Below are 17,910 nucleotides of genomic sequence, written 5' to 3' on the forward strand. Positions count from 1 at the left end.
TAGTGTGCCTGTCTCTGTGTGTGCACAGTTCTATCACACACTCTTTGCAAACTACATTACTGAATAAGAAGCGGTAACTCTGCATGGTGAGGTCAGGCTGGGGCCTCTGAAGGGGTTTTATAGAGCTTTATGGCAGATTCAGCTGTGCCCAGGCAAACTCTGGTGTGGAAAAGGTGGGGACTACTGTCTCTGGGGGGCTGTTTTCTCTCTTTGGGGACAATAATCTGCTTAATTGAGCCACCGGGAAACTCGCTCCGGCTTCAAGCCCAGAGAATCAACGGGCCACATAACACCAAAAACCCACCCAGCATCCCCCTCACACCTTCTACTCAGATCTAATCACCTCCCACTCATCGCCACCAACCTCGTCCCCCATTAGTCTGCTTTGATTTGACGAGCACCAGGAGCTCGAGTACAGCACTTGCTCTTCCCCAAACATAAGCTGCTTATAGCGCTTAGATGAGAAGAGCACTTCTAAAGGTCATTATTCCTGATCTTCGTATCCAGACACACTTGAGCAAAATGTAACATGGTTATTATTGCAAAGAGGGCCGGGCGGTTACACGGACTTAATGCCCAGCTGGGGGAATAAATCCAAGATTATACAGTGGTTCTATGAAGATTGCAGAGATTGTAGACATTTATATTGACTGAAATATGTGTGTGGAAATCTGCCATCCGACCCAAAGCACCCCATGCCAGCAGCTCTTTAGGAGGTCACCCCTGCACCCTCCCCCGTTACTCCCCCACCCTGTGAAGCTCTTTTCTCTAACAGTTATTCATATTCTGTGTAATATCGCTTTTAAACAAGCTCACCTGTGATGATGCAAACTGCACCTGGAGTCACCCCAAGGGCACCTCGTGGCACCTCAGGGAGGGAGCTCGGCGTGCCTGGGCTCTCTATCCTATTGTGTGAGTATGAAAGCTTCTGTTCGCTTGTGATTTTCCCCTGCCTTTCTTGCACACTCGTCTAGATGTAAGACTCACTCTTCTCTGGACATGCCCGCCTCATTCTAAAGCCACAGTGTTAAAACACTTTGCCCTACGTTTCCCTCTGCTTTTCTTTCTCCCATGCATTCTGACATCCTTTCTCCCTTGCTCTCTGCCTTCCCTTTTACTATGCACTCAGCCTTCCTTTCTCTCACCTCATTGTGTGCACTGATAAGTAGCCCTTCTAGGAAGCAACATTCAAAGGTATGTCACTGACATACCACATATTACCACTACACAACTTCACACTACACTACACAATTTCACAACAAACAATTCCAAACCAACCCATCTCTTCCTTACACTTTAACCAACCCTATCAACTCTCCCCTACACACCCACTGCCCTTCTCATTTCTCCCTCACACTGCCACTACCCCCTTTCATCCCTACCTCACACCCCTATCTCCACTCTATACTGCCTGCTCACACATACTAAGCTCAGTTTCTTTCCCGTACCCTTTCAAGGTTTCCATCTCTCAACCCCATGCTTTGCTCCTCTTCTTAGGGTACCTTCTGCATACACTGGTCCTCCCTATTTCTGCCTCTGTGGCCTGCTCTCCCCTTCTTTCTCACAATCTTTCTGCTCCTCTGCCTCGAGTTCATTCACCACTTTTTGCACAAACTACCTATCTCTCTCTATCTTCCTTTCTATCTATTCTGTGCAGCTCTTGCCCCTACCTATTCACCATGCCACATAATTCCACTACACAAATACACTTCAGACCATACAATTCCACCTCAAATAATTCCACAATTAATAATTAAAATACAACCCATATAATTCTACTCCACACCCCATTCATCCACTCCACTCCAAATCACATAGGTAAAAGACATTATCATTTACGACGCCAATACCTTTTATTCTCCCAAATGCAAGATTTATTGCATTGCAAATGCTTGTTTTAGAGGCAGGCTCATCTGAGAAAAAAAAGGGAGGTTATATGTGGGCAGTATCTGCCCCCTTTTCTGTGTGAGGGATCATTTCAATCACCAGAGCATTTCCAGGCCCTCCAAAAACATGGCTCCCTCAATCCTTAGGGCACAGCTTCCATTACTCTAGAGGTATTTCAAATCCCACATCCTTCTCTAAGTAAGTAGTAGGCAGAAGTAAAAGGTCATCTAATTGCAGAGTTGCCTCTTATGTAGTGCCGATCTGTTGCTGACATTCCGTCCTTCCTACACTAAAACACCTGCTTTCCTCAATGTTGGTCGCCAAATTGAATGTTAGCATCATATTAAGACTACAGCTTCAACTGATGTGTAGGGATGCTCAGTGTTTCATTTCAGATGATCATGGCTGCGCTCAGTTTGTTAAGGCTTATGATGTACAGCTCAGCAGAGATGATTGATTTGACCTCATTCATATCCAACAACCAGCATAAGCTGTTCAGCCCATTGATACTGCCTAATTAGATGATTGCAATGCACAATAAGAGCAGATGTACAAAATCGTTGCAACTTTGCACTGAAATTGCAAAAAATAACAAATTAGCCTATTCCAAAACGATTAAAAATTAATAACTTTCACAGTCAAAGGCATGCTCAAGTAAATTGTAAATAGTGAATCATATATCCTCCGTAAGAGTGAAAAGCCATGTCATGTAATGGATACTGAGGACATTTCAGCCTTTCGAGTCAGACAGGCAGGAAGAAGTGTGGAGTGCACTGTGCCAGACACCTGCAGCGTGGACCTAGATTTACAGAGGGCCGCCTCATCTAAAAGAGCATCCGAGGCCTAAGCTCTGGGTGAAAAACCTGTCAAATGAGAACGAAGCAACAGTCTTACTTTTGAAGAAAGGAGATCGATTATGTTGTACAAAGAAGTTTAATTTAAGATAGATACAGCAACCCCCAACAGCTGACATCTAACACTCTGCTGTCCTGTCTCCGTGACTCCACAGACTGGCCTCACGTACTAGAACACCATTTGCCAGGCTACAGCTGCTGGATGACAACATGGTGACATCACCAAAAGGAACATATAAGATTACAACATATCCTCTTTCCATAACAATTAATAACAATAAAAACCTAACTTTCAAGAACGAATGTAGTCTTGTAATTTCTTTGGAGTAGTTGTCTTGCGCGTGCTATGCCTTATGCTTTTATAAGTATGATCACTGTAATTGTTATGTTTGTTCACTACATCTCCTCTGGGGTTAGATGCAGTAGCACTTCCAGGAGCTGGACTCACATCACCTTCAACTTTGTTGTTTTTGAACCATTCACGAAGCTCAGTCTCATTGCATTTGGCCACCCGATTAACATTCCACCATTTCCCATCCGAGAGTTTCAAAAAAACACCATTGACTACCAAAACCCTTTTTGGATCGGATAATTTTGAATTTCCCTTACCATGAAAGGAATCAGATTTTACCCTCACATACATACCCTCACAGAATAATCTTGGTTTCTTAACCAGATTATCATTATGTTTCCGTTCATAGGAGTCCTGATATTTCTCAATTTTGGTCCTAATCTCACGCTCATTAATTACTCTCCTGCCACCTCTACCCATCCACGCAGGAACAGCAATGGAGCATGGTGCTCTACCCTTCAATAAACAAAAAGGGGTTTCACCCGTTACAGAATGAGGAGTTATTCTATAATTCCATAACATGTTTTTTACTTCACTCTTCCAACACCCGTTGTTTTGGAAGGTCATTTGAATACATTCACTAATCACACGGTTAAAGCATTCGATTAAACCGTTTCCCCTGGGATGATATACTGGAGTTTTGGAGTGTCTTATGCCCCATTTTTTGAGAAACTCTAAGAACTCATTAGATGTGAATTGTGGACCCTTATCAGTGAGAATCTCCACGGGACAACCTTCCCTACGAAATATCTCTTCACAGAATTCAATTATATTAGTGGATTTAACTTCTCTGACAAATGTTATTTCCGGCCATTTTGAAAAAGAATCCATTAATACAATTGCATATCTGTTGCCAATTCCCAATATTTCAAATGGACCACAAATATCCATGGCTAGTCTTTCCCATGCACGTTCCGGCCACTTAGAATGGTGGAAGGGACTTTCTTGTACAATATGAGTTTTGTCACTGCGTGAACACGCCACACAATCTCTTACAAATCTTTCAATTTGTCTATCCATTCCTGGCCACCAGAAGTCATTCCTTGCTTTCCTCTTCATTGCAGTCATTCCACCATGTCCTTCATGCAGTAAATCAATCAGCTTTGGTCTAAGGGAACTGGGAACTACCAACTTATCATACCTCCTCAATATACCATTCACGACAGACAATTCATTCCAAACTTCCTTATACTGTAACAAGTTCTCTTGAAGTTTCCATCCTTCCACGATGGGTAAACATTCAATTAGTTTTTTCATGATTATATCCTCCAACATGGCCTCTCTCCATTCACTCTCGTTGATAGCTTGACACACATCTGATAATTTGGCTACAACCCAATCATCCATCTCAAGATCAATTTCATCATTGTCTGGTTTGTTTACAGGAAGACGGGATAAGCAATCAGCATTAATGTTCCTTATGCCAGGAACATACTTCAAAGTAAAATTGAATTCCTGCAAACGGTAAATCCATTTTTCTATGCGGGGAGAAGCTTTCCCAGCACCTGATGTGGAGAACAAGTCAATTAACGGTTCACGATCTGTGTGCAATTCGAACTTTGTTCCCCAGACAAAATTCCGAAAATGTTGCACGCCCCACCAACATGCTAACGCTTCCTTTTCTATTGCGGAATAAGTGCATTTCGCACCCTTAAGTGTACGTGACGCGAAAGCTATCACACGCTCTTTGCCATCATTCATTTGCATTAAGACTGCTCCTATTCCATAACCACTAGCGTCTGTTACAATTATACTCTTGTCATTAGGATTAAAAGGCTTTAAGGCAGCTGCATTTGTGACCGCTTTTTTGACTTCATCAAATGCACGCTGACAATTTTCAGACCATTCAAAACTTATTTTTTTTTTCATGAGTTCTCGTAAAGGAGAGACGCATGTAGAAAAGTTGTAAATAAATCTTGAGTAATACTCTGCTAACCCCAGGAATGATCTTAGTTGATCTTTGTCACATGGAACGGGAGCATTTTCTAGATCTTCAACAAGTTTGAATTTGGGCCTGACCCCCTCTGATGATAATGTGTGTCCAAGATACTCTACTTCAGTTTTACAAAATTTGCACTTCTGTAGGTTTATAGTTAATCCTGCTTGTTCTAAATTACTTAATACATTCTCTAAGAATTTGTCGTGATCGCATTTATTCTCACCCCAAACCAATATATCATCCTGAAAAACGAGTACATTGGGATTATCACCCAGTATGTTTTGCATGACCCTTTGAAATACTGCAGATGTCGAGGCTAATCCGAAAGGCATACGAACAAATTGAAATGCCCCTTACGGTGTAATGAAGGATGTTAGATGCTCAGACTCAGATTGCAACAGTATTTGATGGTACGCACTCGACAAATCTAATGTGGAGAAGATGTTACCATTTTTTATAGTCGATAATATTTCATTTATGTGTGGTAAAGGATGACGATCTACCCATATGCACTGATTTAAATCTCTTAAGTCCACACACATGCGGATGCTGCCGTTGGGTTTGCGTGCGATAACGATTGGACTTAACCAATCTGAGGCTTCAATGGGTTCGATAATCCCTTCTTTACATAACCTGTTCAACTCCTCCTTAAGAGGACCTCTTAGTGCCAACGGAACATTTCTTACCTTATGTACTCTAGGAATGGTTCCCTCTTTAAGAATAATGCGATGTCTAAATTTTTTCAAACACCCTAATTCTTTTTTAAATAAATTGGGAAATTTAGATCTCCAAACTTCGGTATCAAATGCCTCAGTTACCAAAACTTGGGCAGGATGATTGGGATTTAGAATAAAATCTAACCTTTTCTGCTCCCTCCACCCCAACAAGGATTTTCCTTTTTCTACCACATATATTTTGGCTTCTGTTTCCCTGTCTTGGAATTTGATTATAGATGAAAAATATCCTAAGACAGGTAACCTTTGTCCACAATATCCTACTGGATGAACATCAGTAGGTAATAGAGTTTAATTTGGAACCTAATTTTTCCCAATTTTGCTTGTCGATAAGAGTGAAAGGGGAACATGAATCTGGCCATATTGGAATCGTTGTGTTATCTATTGTGAGATTACATTTTGGTGGATTGTAACTGTCACCACTTTTTGCGCCAACATCATTAACCTCATCAATGACATATATTTCTACATCACTTTCGTCGGAGCCTACGGTGGAAATATCTCTAATTGCATTCACTTTCGGATTAGGTTGAACGGTATTAGATGCGTTACATACTCTAGTAAAATGTCCGATTTTTCTGCATTTATATCATCTACTCTTCGCAGCAGGACAATGAATGGCATCTGAAGAATGTCTGTTGCTTCCACACCTATAACATATTTTGTTGGTATAAAAAGGTTGTTTCTTTTTATCGTTTTTGCTTTCTATATTTTAGCTACTCTGTTTGTTTCCTGAAATTACTTCACAAACCTTCGACCCATTTACTTCACCTTGTGAGGAACTGGCATTTGTTAATTCTTTAACATATTGTGATGTGTTTTCAATACGTTTTGCAATTTGTATAGCTTTGTCCAAAGTGGGATCCGTTAAGTCTAATAATTTTTCTTGTATCTTTTTGTTGCACGTGGCATTGATTAATTGGTCTCTTATAATCTCATCACGTAAGTCTTTAAATTTACAGGAGATAGCTAATTTTCTTAGTGCAGCTACATATTGTTCAATTTTTTCTCCTTGTATCTGTTTACATGAAAAGAATTTATGCCTTTCAACTACAATGCTCAATTTTTTTCCGTAATTTTCCTCCAACATAGCTATGGCAACTTCATACACATCTTCATCAGAGTTAATATTGCTTCTTCCAACCGTCACTGGTTTTGGAAGAGTTTTCAGTATATTCCTACCTTCGACACCTAAATGATGCTTTAAAATTGCTAATTTCCTGCTAGCAACATAAACTTTTGCGCCAATTGCTTCCAGATATGTGGTGAAGGATTCCTTCCAATCCTCCCAAGCCATACAAGGTGCACCGGGTTCTTGTAGAAAGGTAGGGGGAGATACAATTGTTTGATTTGCCATGTTGCTGGTTTACTATAATAATGGCAGTTTATAATGTCTGTTATGTTATCTTGTATGGACAATTACAATATTTATTCAGTATAATAACCAGCTGTAATAATATGGCGCTTAATTATTGTGAATTATTTTTATTTGCATCCAATTGAATTAAATAGTGCTTGAATTGAAGGCTCACCTTATTTGTCTTCGTCTTTCTGTGAATATGTCCGCTATCGTGGTGTCTTTCCTTGTATAACTTGCGTTGTTCCGAGTATTTGGTAACTAAGCAAAATCCAATATGGTGGCACGCACCACAGGACCTTACGCGGGGTCACGTTTCATTTGCGCACTACACGCATGCGCATTAGGTGTCGTACGGTGCCGTTCTTGAAGATCTTCGTAAAGAAACAGAAATGGCCGCGCGTTCATGCAACTGGCAACTGATGTTTCTCAACCTCTTGAACAATGCGATCAACGGTAAACTGTAAGTTGGTGCATACTTACAAAGTTCTCCCTCAATTCCGATGGCAAATTTGTACCTTTTTCTTCCAAACCTCTAGACCAACTTCACAGCAATAAGGACGCGCTATGTAGATTATCAGACAGTAACGTTTAAACGTGCGCTCTTCGCTTTTTGCGGACAATCCCTTTCCAAATCCCAATTTCTTCCTCTTTCGCTGGCAAACACTTGGAAGTAACTTCGCCAAAATATGGCAAGGACAGATCAAGCCACACGTAAACTTCACAGTAAACAGTTTCAAGGCAATCACCAAAGGTTCTGGGAACAGTCTCTGTATATCCACGAGTCCAAAGCTGACTTGCTGACACTTTCACGAGAACATATGGTGATTAATTGTTTTCCACTTGCATTGGGGTTCTCGAATGACCATGCTCAAGATCATAATGCTGTATAACTTCCTTCTAGAAATTTACGCGATCTCTTCCTTCTTAATCGCACATCCCATCCTCGTCGCCAATTTTGAAGAAAGGAGATTGATTATGTTGTAGAAAGAAGTTTAATTTAAGATAGATACAGCAACCCCCAACAGCTGACATCTAACACTCTGCTGTCCTGTCTCCGTGACTCCACAGACTGGCCTCACGTAGTAGAACACCAGTTGCCAGGCTACAGCTGCTGGATAACAACATGGTGACATCACCAAAAGGAACACATAAGATTACAACACTTACACTGAGAGAGAAATTAATAGAACATAGGGGGCCATATTACGATAAGTGCCCCGGGGGCACAATGAGCGTTTGCGCCCACTTTGCATGCACATGGGGCGCTTTGGTATTATAGAAGGGGGCGCAGACGCTTGTGCAAGCCCTTCTATAATACCAATAGCGATGGTGCACTTAAAGCACCAGCGCTACCTTCAGAGGGTGTTCCCTCATTTGCATAGCGGCGTGTCCTATGCGAATGAGGGAATTCGTTTGACTCTGCGCCCTCCGCCATATTACAGAAGTGGGCGCAGAGTCAAAGCAGCCCTCAGGAGGCACACTGACAGGGCACCATTTAAAAGGAGGCGCACTGTCAGTGCGCCTCCTGACAGCAGCCCTCTGCAGAGGATAACGGGGGCCCCATGGACCCCTCAGACATCCCCTTGCAGGCGCGTGCAGCTGCTCCGTGTTTTCACATGTATGCGCTTCCCAGGGGCAGTGCGAGTTCGGAGCTGCCCTGAGGGCAGTGCATACATCATAATGGGGCACATTGTGATTGTTTGCACCCGGCGCACTTTTTAAAAGGTGCTCCGGGCGCAAACAATTACAATGCATAATACGGCCCAAGGAGTGCTCAATGGACTGTCACAGGTATTGTGGAAGACATACTTGTCAGGGCCTCAAACTCCAAATAATAGAATTGCTCTGGGAAACCAACAGACGTTTCAATTATTTTTATGTAATGTGCATTGTGTAGGTCGAAACGACAGCCTTTTTGCAGTAGCAGGATGGTATCCATTTATGTGTATGACGGGTGATCAAGTGAATGAATTTAGCGCAACGCATACCTGCGTACTTTAACCACCGCTTTGCTTTCCCCGCACCTACCAGAAACCTCTTCTCTGCCCAACTGGGCCTTGCCAGCGTCCCATGTATCTGCAAGACCATGGGCAGAGGAAGGACCTTCTCCTACTTTGCAGAAAAGACTTGAAAAACCTTGCCCCTCCAACTCAGGCAATCACCGTCACTGCCTCCATTCAGGAAGAACCTCAAGACCTGGCTCTTCGACTGAACCACAGCACCTTTGACTGATCAGCAGTCCCCGTCCCCGTCCCCCCACGCCTTTAGACTCACAGTGGTGAGTAGTTGCGCTTTACAAGAAACTTGATTGATTGAATTAATTTAGTGAAACCCAAAGTAAGGAAAATCACACATTTCACCCTTGAAATTAAAATTTACCCCAGGCGTGGCATTCATGCAACCTTCATGGAAAGGACAGACACCTTCACAGAAACACTATGCGACAGATAGAACACTGTTCTGAGCTCCCTTCTGTGCATATGCTAGATAATTCATTCAGTGCATGCACAGTGGACAGTGTTAACATGGCAGATGAAACTGTCTGCACTAAGTACCCGTGTCGTATACAAAGCTCATGTCAAGGACCTGTGTAAGGTGTCACTGCCCAGCTGTCTTCCTTCTTTATCCGACCAGACATTCAGAGCAGGCTTCCCAGTGCCACATAAAGAACTGGCGAAAAGGATTTCGGGCCTAGTGTTCTCGCTATCATGCAGTAGCTGTTTAATATGGTAAAATGTGCTATCTCTAAATCTCTATTGACATTATTATTAATTAAAATATTAAAAAGTGTTGCATTCTGTCATCAGCGTAAATGGCTTCTCACTGGTTGTCATCATTCATTTATATGCTTGAGAAGGCATTTTGGATTATTGCTGCCATTCAGCCCAAATCATTTGATGTGTTCGGCATGATACACATCAATGAGGCCTCTGTTTGGATGCAATGGAGAGAAGGCAGAGGGGGAAGGATTCAAAGGGGCAGACACCTCGTGAGCTGGACAAACTCTGGCCCTGGGTCAGATGTGGCTACAGTTTAAAGTGGTACACTGCTTCGCTTGCTTAAGAGGAACTAAAAATGTGTAGTCTCTAAGGGAAACAGTATTAGCGGGAATAATACAGTAAGGCGGGAAAGCGGCGCAGGCAGCCTGAGGCAAAATAAATGGCTCTTCCTGACTGCACTTCAAATAATGCATAATGATGTTTATTAAAAGACAGTAAGCTGAGGAAAAGGAGGGAATAGCTTACCTCAGTGCCAGAGAAGCAGCTGCAGTTAATATTTTTTGCAGAACTACATAGGTTTCACCAAGCAGATGCTGTTCCAGCACCGCCTTACCGGCCAGGCTTCCTGGCGCCACACAAGAGAAGAGAGAAGAAGGTACGACATTTTTTCCTCTACTGTCTCTATGGCCATGTAGCAACAGGTTAATGTCATCAAGTGTCCTACCCTTAACTTACTGTTGCCGTTATTAACTCTTCTGCTATTTTAATCTTATTTTCACTACTGCTCTGGGCAGGGAGGGCACTCATTTGAGAAGTGTTCCAAGTTTTATTGGAAGAGTGTACACAACTATTAGTGATTATATTATTTTCTCAGCTTATTTTGCGGAATTCTTGACTTCTTTTGAGGTTATACGGAGCCAGCAGAATAACACTAATCCGTTACACTGAACTATGGTTTGGAGGTTATAGTAAAGAGAACCTTTGTAAAAGGTGACTCACAAACAATTTAGTGAAGGCAAGTGATCTAAGCCTCAGATGTATATGGTAAAAGGTGGTCCCGGAGTCCTTTTCACTTAACTTGCTAGATGCTCGTGACCAGGATCTCGATATTTGTTTAAACATTGTCTCTTAACCAGATGACATTCTGGCCTCATTCAATAGGAATAGTAACCAGATCACTCAATGGCTAACACTTCTTGGATCACACAAATGTGAGATCTAGTGTTGGTGGTTGTAAGAAATGTGTTTATTGGTGGAGGGGGTGGAAGCCCCGCTCAGGCAAAAACCACAGTCCTTGTCATGGTGAACCAGTAAAAGTCACTAAATTATCCTGTGCTTAACCCGTAGCTTGGTACAAAGCAGTCAGGCTTAACTCAGAGGCAATGTGTAATGTATTTATGCAGCCACATAACATAAATAAAGGGAAAACACAACACAAATAAAATCTAAAAAACAATTTAGAAAAATAAAGTATTTAAAAAAAAAAAATGATACCAGAATGACAAAAATCCAATCAGTAGAAACTGAGTTTTTCAATTATAAAGGTTTAAATGAGACTAGTGCAAAGAATCAAAAAGCGTTACCTCAGGGTACGTCACATGTTCAGGCTGACTGTAATGGAGTGCAGGTCAGATTCAAGGACCAGGTAAGTCAAGCTGAAAAAGGTACCTTCTCAAAATCCGGCGAGAAGCGTCTGATTCAAGGTAGAGGAGGATGCTAGGAGCAGGGATGATCGTTGCTGTAGCAAGAAGAGCAGACCTAGTGTCAGGGACAGTCGTCACTGTAGTGCAAAGATCCAGTCGAGCATCACAGATGGTTGTTGTTGGATCTTTTCATTGTCACAGCGGGCTGTTGTTGTTACAGCCGAAGTGCAGATCTCGCATTGCCGGTAGTCGAAGGCATTTGCTGTAATGTGAAGAGTTGGGTTCATCATAGCTTCATGTTGGTAGTCTTCACAGGCAGCAGAGTCTCAGCACAAACAGTGTCATTCATGGTTGCAAAGAGCCCAAAATTTCAGGATTTCTGATTTTATTTAAGAGGTCTACACACTGATACCAGCCAAGGAGACTACTCTTGGGGATCAGGGGATCACTCTAGCCGAGGCCAGCAGGGCCCAGGCAGGTCTTTTGCAGGCCCAAGCAGCTCAAGTTCCAGCAGGGCAGCTGGGCAGTTGCAGGGATGCCTCTGAAGGCTGATGTGTCCCTGTAACAGGATTTCAGCCAACTGACCCTTGGAGTCACTCAGGTTAGCCTGGGATGAAGGGAGCAGGTCCCGTCTTCCTTCAAAGAGAGCAGTATAGGCCTCAAGAAGTAGAGCAGTCGTCTGAGGAACAAGGCAATCCTCTTTTAGCAACAGGGCAGTCCTCTAAGAATAAAGTCAGGGACTATACCCAGCTGTAATGAAGGCAGATTTTTGACAATGGCACAGCCATGGTCTTTCTCCATGGGCTTATTTTCACATCCCATTTGGGATTGATCAATTGTAAGGGTGTTCCCAGATTACAGAAATTCAATACACTATAAGCTGTGTTTTATTTGAATACATTGGGCCTCACGAGGAAATGTTCATGGGGTACTATGCATTGGCCCTGGTGGTGTGAAACAACCACCGGATCCAACCTACAGGGGCCTATTTACTCTTAGATATTCCAGAGAAGGTTCTGAATGCCTTTGCACTGGAGCTGCTTCATTTTCCTACATAGCAGCATTTTGGCTTGAGCAGCCAGGTCCTCCCATTCTGTCCCGTCTTGGAATACTCTTAACCATTGGTCTTGCTGGACACAACACAGCAAAGTCTTCCACTTTAGAGCACCCTCTCTCCCTCCATACGGAGGTCTTCATCCGCTCTTTGTCTATGTACCCAGCAGGAGGATGTTGCACCCATAAATGCTGCTATATTTCCAGCCAAAACAGCAGCAAATGCAAAGAGAATTCCTGAGACAAAACAACCATTTACCACTTTCTAAACTGATCAAATATCGCTGCTCCAGCTCTTCCATTGATTAAGACCCCAGTCAGCTCCAAACTGTGTTGTCACTTAAAGTAAGCATGTTACTTCTAGCATCGGAGTTGCTCTCTTTCTGCGGCATGGCCAAGGGTAATCAACTGGAAAATACCAAGCCACTCATCTACCAGAGCCATCATGACAGGCCGCTCACTGCCTGCAAACAGGACAAGGACCTGCTGGACCAGATAGACGAGTGAGAGATCTTCGATCACATTCATTCAGTCAATGATCCAGAGCATCCCCTGAGCTTAGGAGAACTGAATGTTATAAAACAGGTTTGGGTCAAAGTGAATGATGATGAAAGCTCGGTATTGGTGGCTTTTACTCCCACCATCCTTCACTGTAGCACGGCGACAATAATTGGTCTGTCCATCAACGTGAAACCTATGAGATCGCTTCCAGAGAGGTTCAAGATGGATGTTCACATAACACCGGGAACTCATGTTTCAGAACATGCACTGAATAAACATATGGCTCACAAGGAGCGGGTTGCTGCAGTTTCGGACGATGTCCATTTATTGGAAGTCATGAACCAGTGTTTAGCATCTCAGTCCTAACTGTGGAAGGAAGGTTTCGCATTGATGCACTTCACAACAATTTTGTTTAAGCCATTTGCATATTCACATTGGCCCTTTCCTAAAACAATTACATTTGGTAGACACTACCAATTTTACACCCAATATCACAACCAACAATCCTCACTGTTATTCTTTTCTTATTTACATTTTTGTTGCTCTTTTAATAAAATTAGGGACAAACCTTATTGTATCGATCATACATTATGTGCAAAACACAAGTTTCCTTGACAAGTTTAATAAAAAACAAATGAATGGTTACTAATTAACGACAAGTGGTTATTGTTTTTCAATGCACTGCAAATTTGAAGATGAAATAATACCTCTTGTTAAATTACACTTTGATTGAACTGTATTACATTACGTATAGCACAATTGGTGTTACAATTTTGCTGAGTACTATTCTGGCTTTCCCCTTATTTAAAAGGTATCTTGAGTTAAATGAACATTTTGTCAAAGTTCTTTCTCTTCTTTTCTTTTTGCTTCTTTTGCTATCACTACCATTCAATACATAAAATGTGGAGTTGCCTAATGTACTTATTCGTTCATCTAACACTGGTTAGCAAATATGCCCAGTTTGCAGGGATAAAGTATATCAGGGACCAATCTTAGATACAGTAAGAGACTTCTAACACTTTCTGTTGCCCAATAGTTGGTATAGGCATGAACATGCTTGTGCAATGCAGCTTTTCACACCTCAAGACATATTAGGTCCACTGCCCAATAATTTAAAGTGACATCATGATATTCACCATACGATACTGTGAGTTGCCTGGCAATACCATGGAGTGCCATGATATGTCACACAATGCCATGAAATGCCTAGAAATTATGTGAGATGTCCTTTGCCTAAAGTGTACATACCGCACACAACAATGTAGTGATATGCCATTCAATGACATGAGATATGCTCAACAACATTATATAATGTCATGTAAGCTCAGTACTAGGGTATACTCAATGGAAACATGCAATGATGTGCATTATCATATCACGTTGTGTCATGATATGCTAAAAAAAGGAGGCATTGCATGACATATGTCTTGCGATGTCCAGTAGTGACTTAACATATGTTAACAATGCCATAAATTCCATAACATGTATGTACCTGTAATATTTACCCATACAGGCCATTTTACCTACTTGACAGTGTGGACACTCACTCTCACCTTTATGCTTTCACACTCACATACACTGCCACATACACAGACACTCATGCACACGTACAAGATAGTCTTCCTGCTCCCAAACACAAACTGTCTAACACACTTCAAAGACCATACATACACAAATAAAGAAATGATAGAAACGTTGCACAAATGTAAAAATGTGAAATCTCTCATCCAGTTGATCAAATAATGTATGTGGTTGAGCATCGGTAATTTGAGGAGATTGCTATTTTCATGGCTCTTCTTCAATAAGGTTGTACTGTCATCGTAATGTTGACACTAATGTGTGGTGATATATGCTAAAGGCTCACAACAAATAAGGCTACTGTCTTTTTCCGTATTTTGACCCAACACCTACATGTCTGTGCTGAAGTGAATATGTTGGTGGCCTCGTGTTGATTGTTATGCTTCACTGAATACCTGGATGTATACAGTCATGTAAAAATGAATTGCCATACCATTTTGCTAGTAGGCCATTGCTGATAGAGTGTGCCACGCTGTCTTCAGGAGTGGCATAACTGATCTGAGGTCTAAATTACACACAAGCAGTGCAGTAATAGCACTGCATTATCTTGCCCACTCAGGACATCAGTTACAGCTGCTGTGTACTGCAGTACCAGGACCCTAAGCTGTAGCTCTGGCAGCAGCGATCCTTTCTTTTAGAGTAAATATTCCACAATCACATCAGCTATAAGCTCCATTTCAGGATCATTTAACCAAGAAAGATCTTGATTCTACAAACTTCTTGCCAGCCTCTTCTAATCATACTTTCAGAAGTGACAGCTGACTCCGTGGCTTAATTTCCCACTCTCCTGCAAGTTGCTAGATTGCCTAAAGTAATGATTATTGTCATATGGAAGGATAGCAACTTTATATTACAGCCGCTTTGCACCAGTGCAAAAAAAGGGCACATTTTTGGGCCACTGTTGGACCTGTCATTCTTAGGGTGGTCTTTCCCCATATCTTTTGCCTTTAACCTCCTGTTTTTCCTGATTCTTTTTGTTGGCCGTAGGACTGTGAGCACTTTACAACTGCTAACCAGTGCTAAAGGGTATAGCTTCACCCATAAACATGATGACATTGGTGTATACCTGATAGGCATATTTGTTGTACTGGTAAATTCCTTGTAAAGTGGTATACCATATACCCAGGGCCTGTACTTCAAATGGAATTAGGGGGGTGCAGCACTAACTGTGCCACCCACAGAAGTTGCTTTTCAAACATGTCCCAGGTCTGCCACTGCAGTGCCTGTGTGTGCAGTTTACTGCCACTTTGACTAGCCATATAAAACTACTTGGCAAGCATTTGACATTTCTTTTATTACATACACGTCACCCCAAAGGTAGGTCCTAAGTAACCAAAGTGCAGGGTGCTATGTAAGTGAAAGGTAGGAATGTTCTGTTATGTTTTGCATGTCCTGGTAGTAACAAACAGCCTATTTTGTTTTCCGCTACTGTGAGGCATTCTCAACTCATAGGCTAGCATTGGAAATTCCTTAATACACATTTGAGCTGTAATTCCTCATCACAGAGGAGTAGCTTTTTCATGTTTCATATGTTTGAAATAGTAATGATAAATCCTTATTGCTGGTGAAGTTGGATTAACATTACTGATTTGAAATGCCACTTTTAGAAAGTGTATAGTAACAAAATGGGGTGACCCTGTGTCCCTAGGAACCTGGGTAATTGATATATAAAGAACAATGGTTCCCTTGGGTAGAAACAATGCGTATTGTGGTTAGCCGTAGTTACTTCAGCATAACATATGATACATTTCTGAAAGCCAGAACATTTCTTAAGCAAATGGGGGAAGGAACAAGAACACAGAAAAAGGGGTTTTCATTAATTTATGTATCAGAATTGATAGCATTCGTTATGCGAACCAAATTACATACAACAAAAATACATTGCAGAATTTTTGCACTTCAAAATTCATACAGTGATACACAATGGTGAGGTAGTAGTGCTCAGTGGTGATATAGATACACAGTGCAGTGAGGTGGTAGTGGGGGATGCGGTTTGTTTGGGAGGGCCAAATTCAAGAAGCAGTGACAAGTACGTTAAACAAATTATATAGTTGATAGCGACTATGTCCTGCAATCTGTGCCAAAATAGATCGTCGACGTTTCAACCCTATGGGCGCTTGGTGGAGTGTCACAAGCGGGTCTTCATCAGGACTGTGGAGGAGGAGAGGCCGCCCTAGAATTTCAAGGGCGGTCAAGGCAATTGATTGAAGGGGTTGGTTTATTCTAGTAACATGTCAACTGTGAAATGAATTGCACAGAAGATCAAAAAATGATTGTATTCTGGTAAAACGGAGTCCTCACGAAACACTGACATTTCTCTGCACTTACTGCTCTGTTTGCCTGACAACCTATTTCCAAAACACATCTGGGGTGGGCGACAGCTATTTTTTGTGCATTTCTTCTAGACAGCCACAACACAGGAAGGATAGGTGTGCCTGAGCACCCATTACATAGGTCTGCATTCTGATGACCTTGCCTGGGCAGGCTGGAAGGGAGGGCTAACACTTTACTTGAAGAGGCAGTGTCCTGTCCCCAAACAAAGAACTAATTACCCCCCACAGAATGACTGGTAGACAGGACTGGGTTGAAAGGGATACTTGTGCACCTCAGAGAGCTGGATTGAAGACACCCCCACATCAAAGGCACTTTTGGGTAGAAGTCCTCAATCTCTGACCCCCTAAAACCAGACACTACTCGAATTGTAACAGAAGCTCTGCCACAAGAACTGCTGTGCTGCTTAAAGGACTCAAGTGGACTGCTGATCTGGAAGGCCAGCTTTTCTGTTTCTTGTCTTGCTATCTGCTGCTCTCTGACTCTGCTGAAAGAGAGAAGGACTCTGTCTTCACTCCAATTGATCTCCAAAGGCTCGTTGGCTTTCCTCCTGTTGCTTAAGACTCATGGACATCAATCTCTCACCCTCCTCCTGTTCCTGGCTCAGTGGAATTGGCCCAGATATTTGCAACACGTATTTTGATGCATCTTCTGCCTGTGTGTAACAATACTGGTGCATCAATCCAGTTGCAGGAGTAAAATTGTCGCTTTGCATCAGAACCAGCGCTTTGCCTCCAGAGATCGACGCACCGCTGCAGCTTGGTGAGATCAACGCATTTCATCAAATCCCTTGAACCCAATGCATCATTCAACATCAAAGTGAAAATTCAGACTGACCTTGTGGAAGTGCAATCTGACTACAGGACCCATGAACAAAGTACCCTTCCTGATGGCGAGCAACAAGATGCGTAAAACTTCTCTACACCGTGAAGGCGATGCGTCAGTTCCGAAGACGGGT

At 42.3% G+C, this 17,910-nt stretch overlaps 1 protein-coding gene and 1 pseudogene across 4 annotated transcripts in view; one reads left to right on the forward strand and one right to left on the reverse strand.

Moving 5' to 3' along the window:
- Positions 1-17,910, reverse strand: part of LOC146855301 (synaptotagmin-1) — a 4,118,085-nt gene that overhangs the window by 3,021,281 nt on the left and 1,078,894 nt on the right. The window lies entirely within an intron of this gene.
- On the forward strand, positions 12,933-13,409 carry LOC146855305 (cytosolic iron-sulfur assembly component 2B pseudogene; annotated as a pseudogene).

The sequence above is a fragment of the Triturus cristatus genome, chromosome 4_1 (genome assembly GCF_964204655.1).
Source record: "Triturus cristatus chromosome 4_1, aTriCri1.1, whole genome shotgun sequence".
NCBI lineage: Eukaryota > Metazoa > Chordata > Amphibia > Caudata > Salamandridae > Triturus > Triturus cristatus.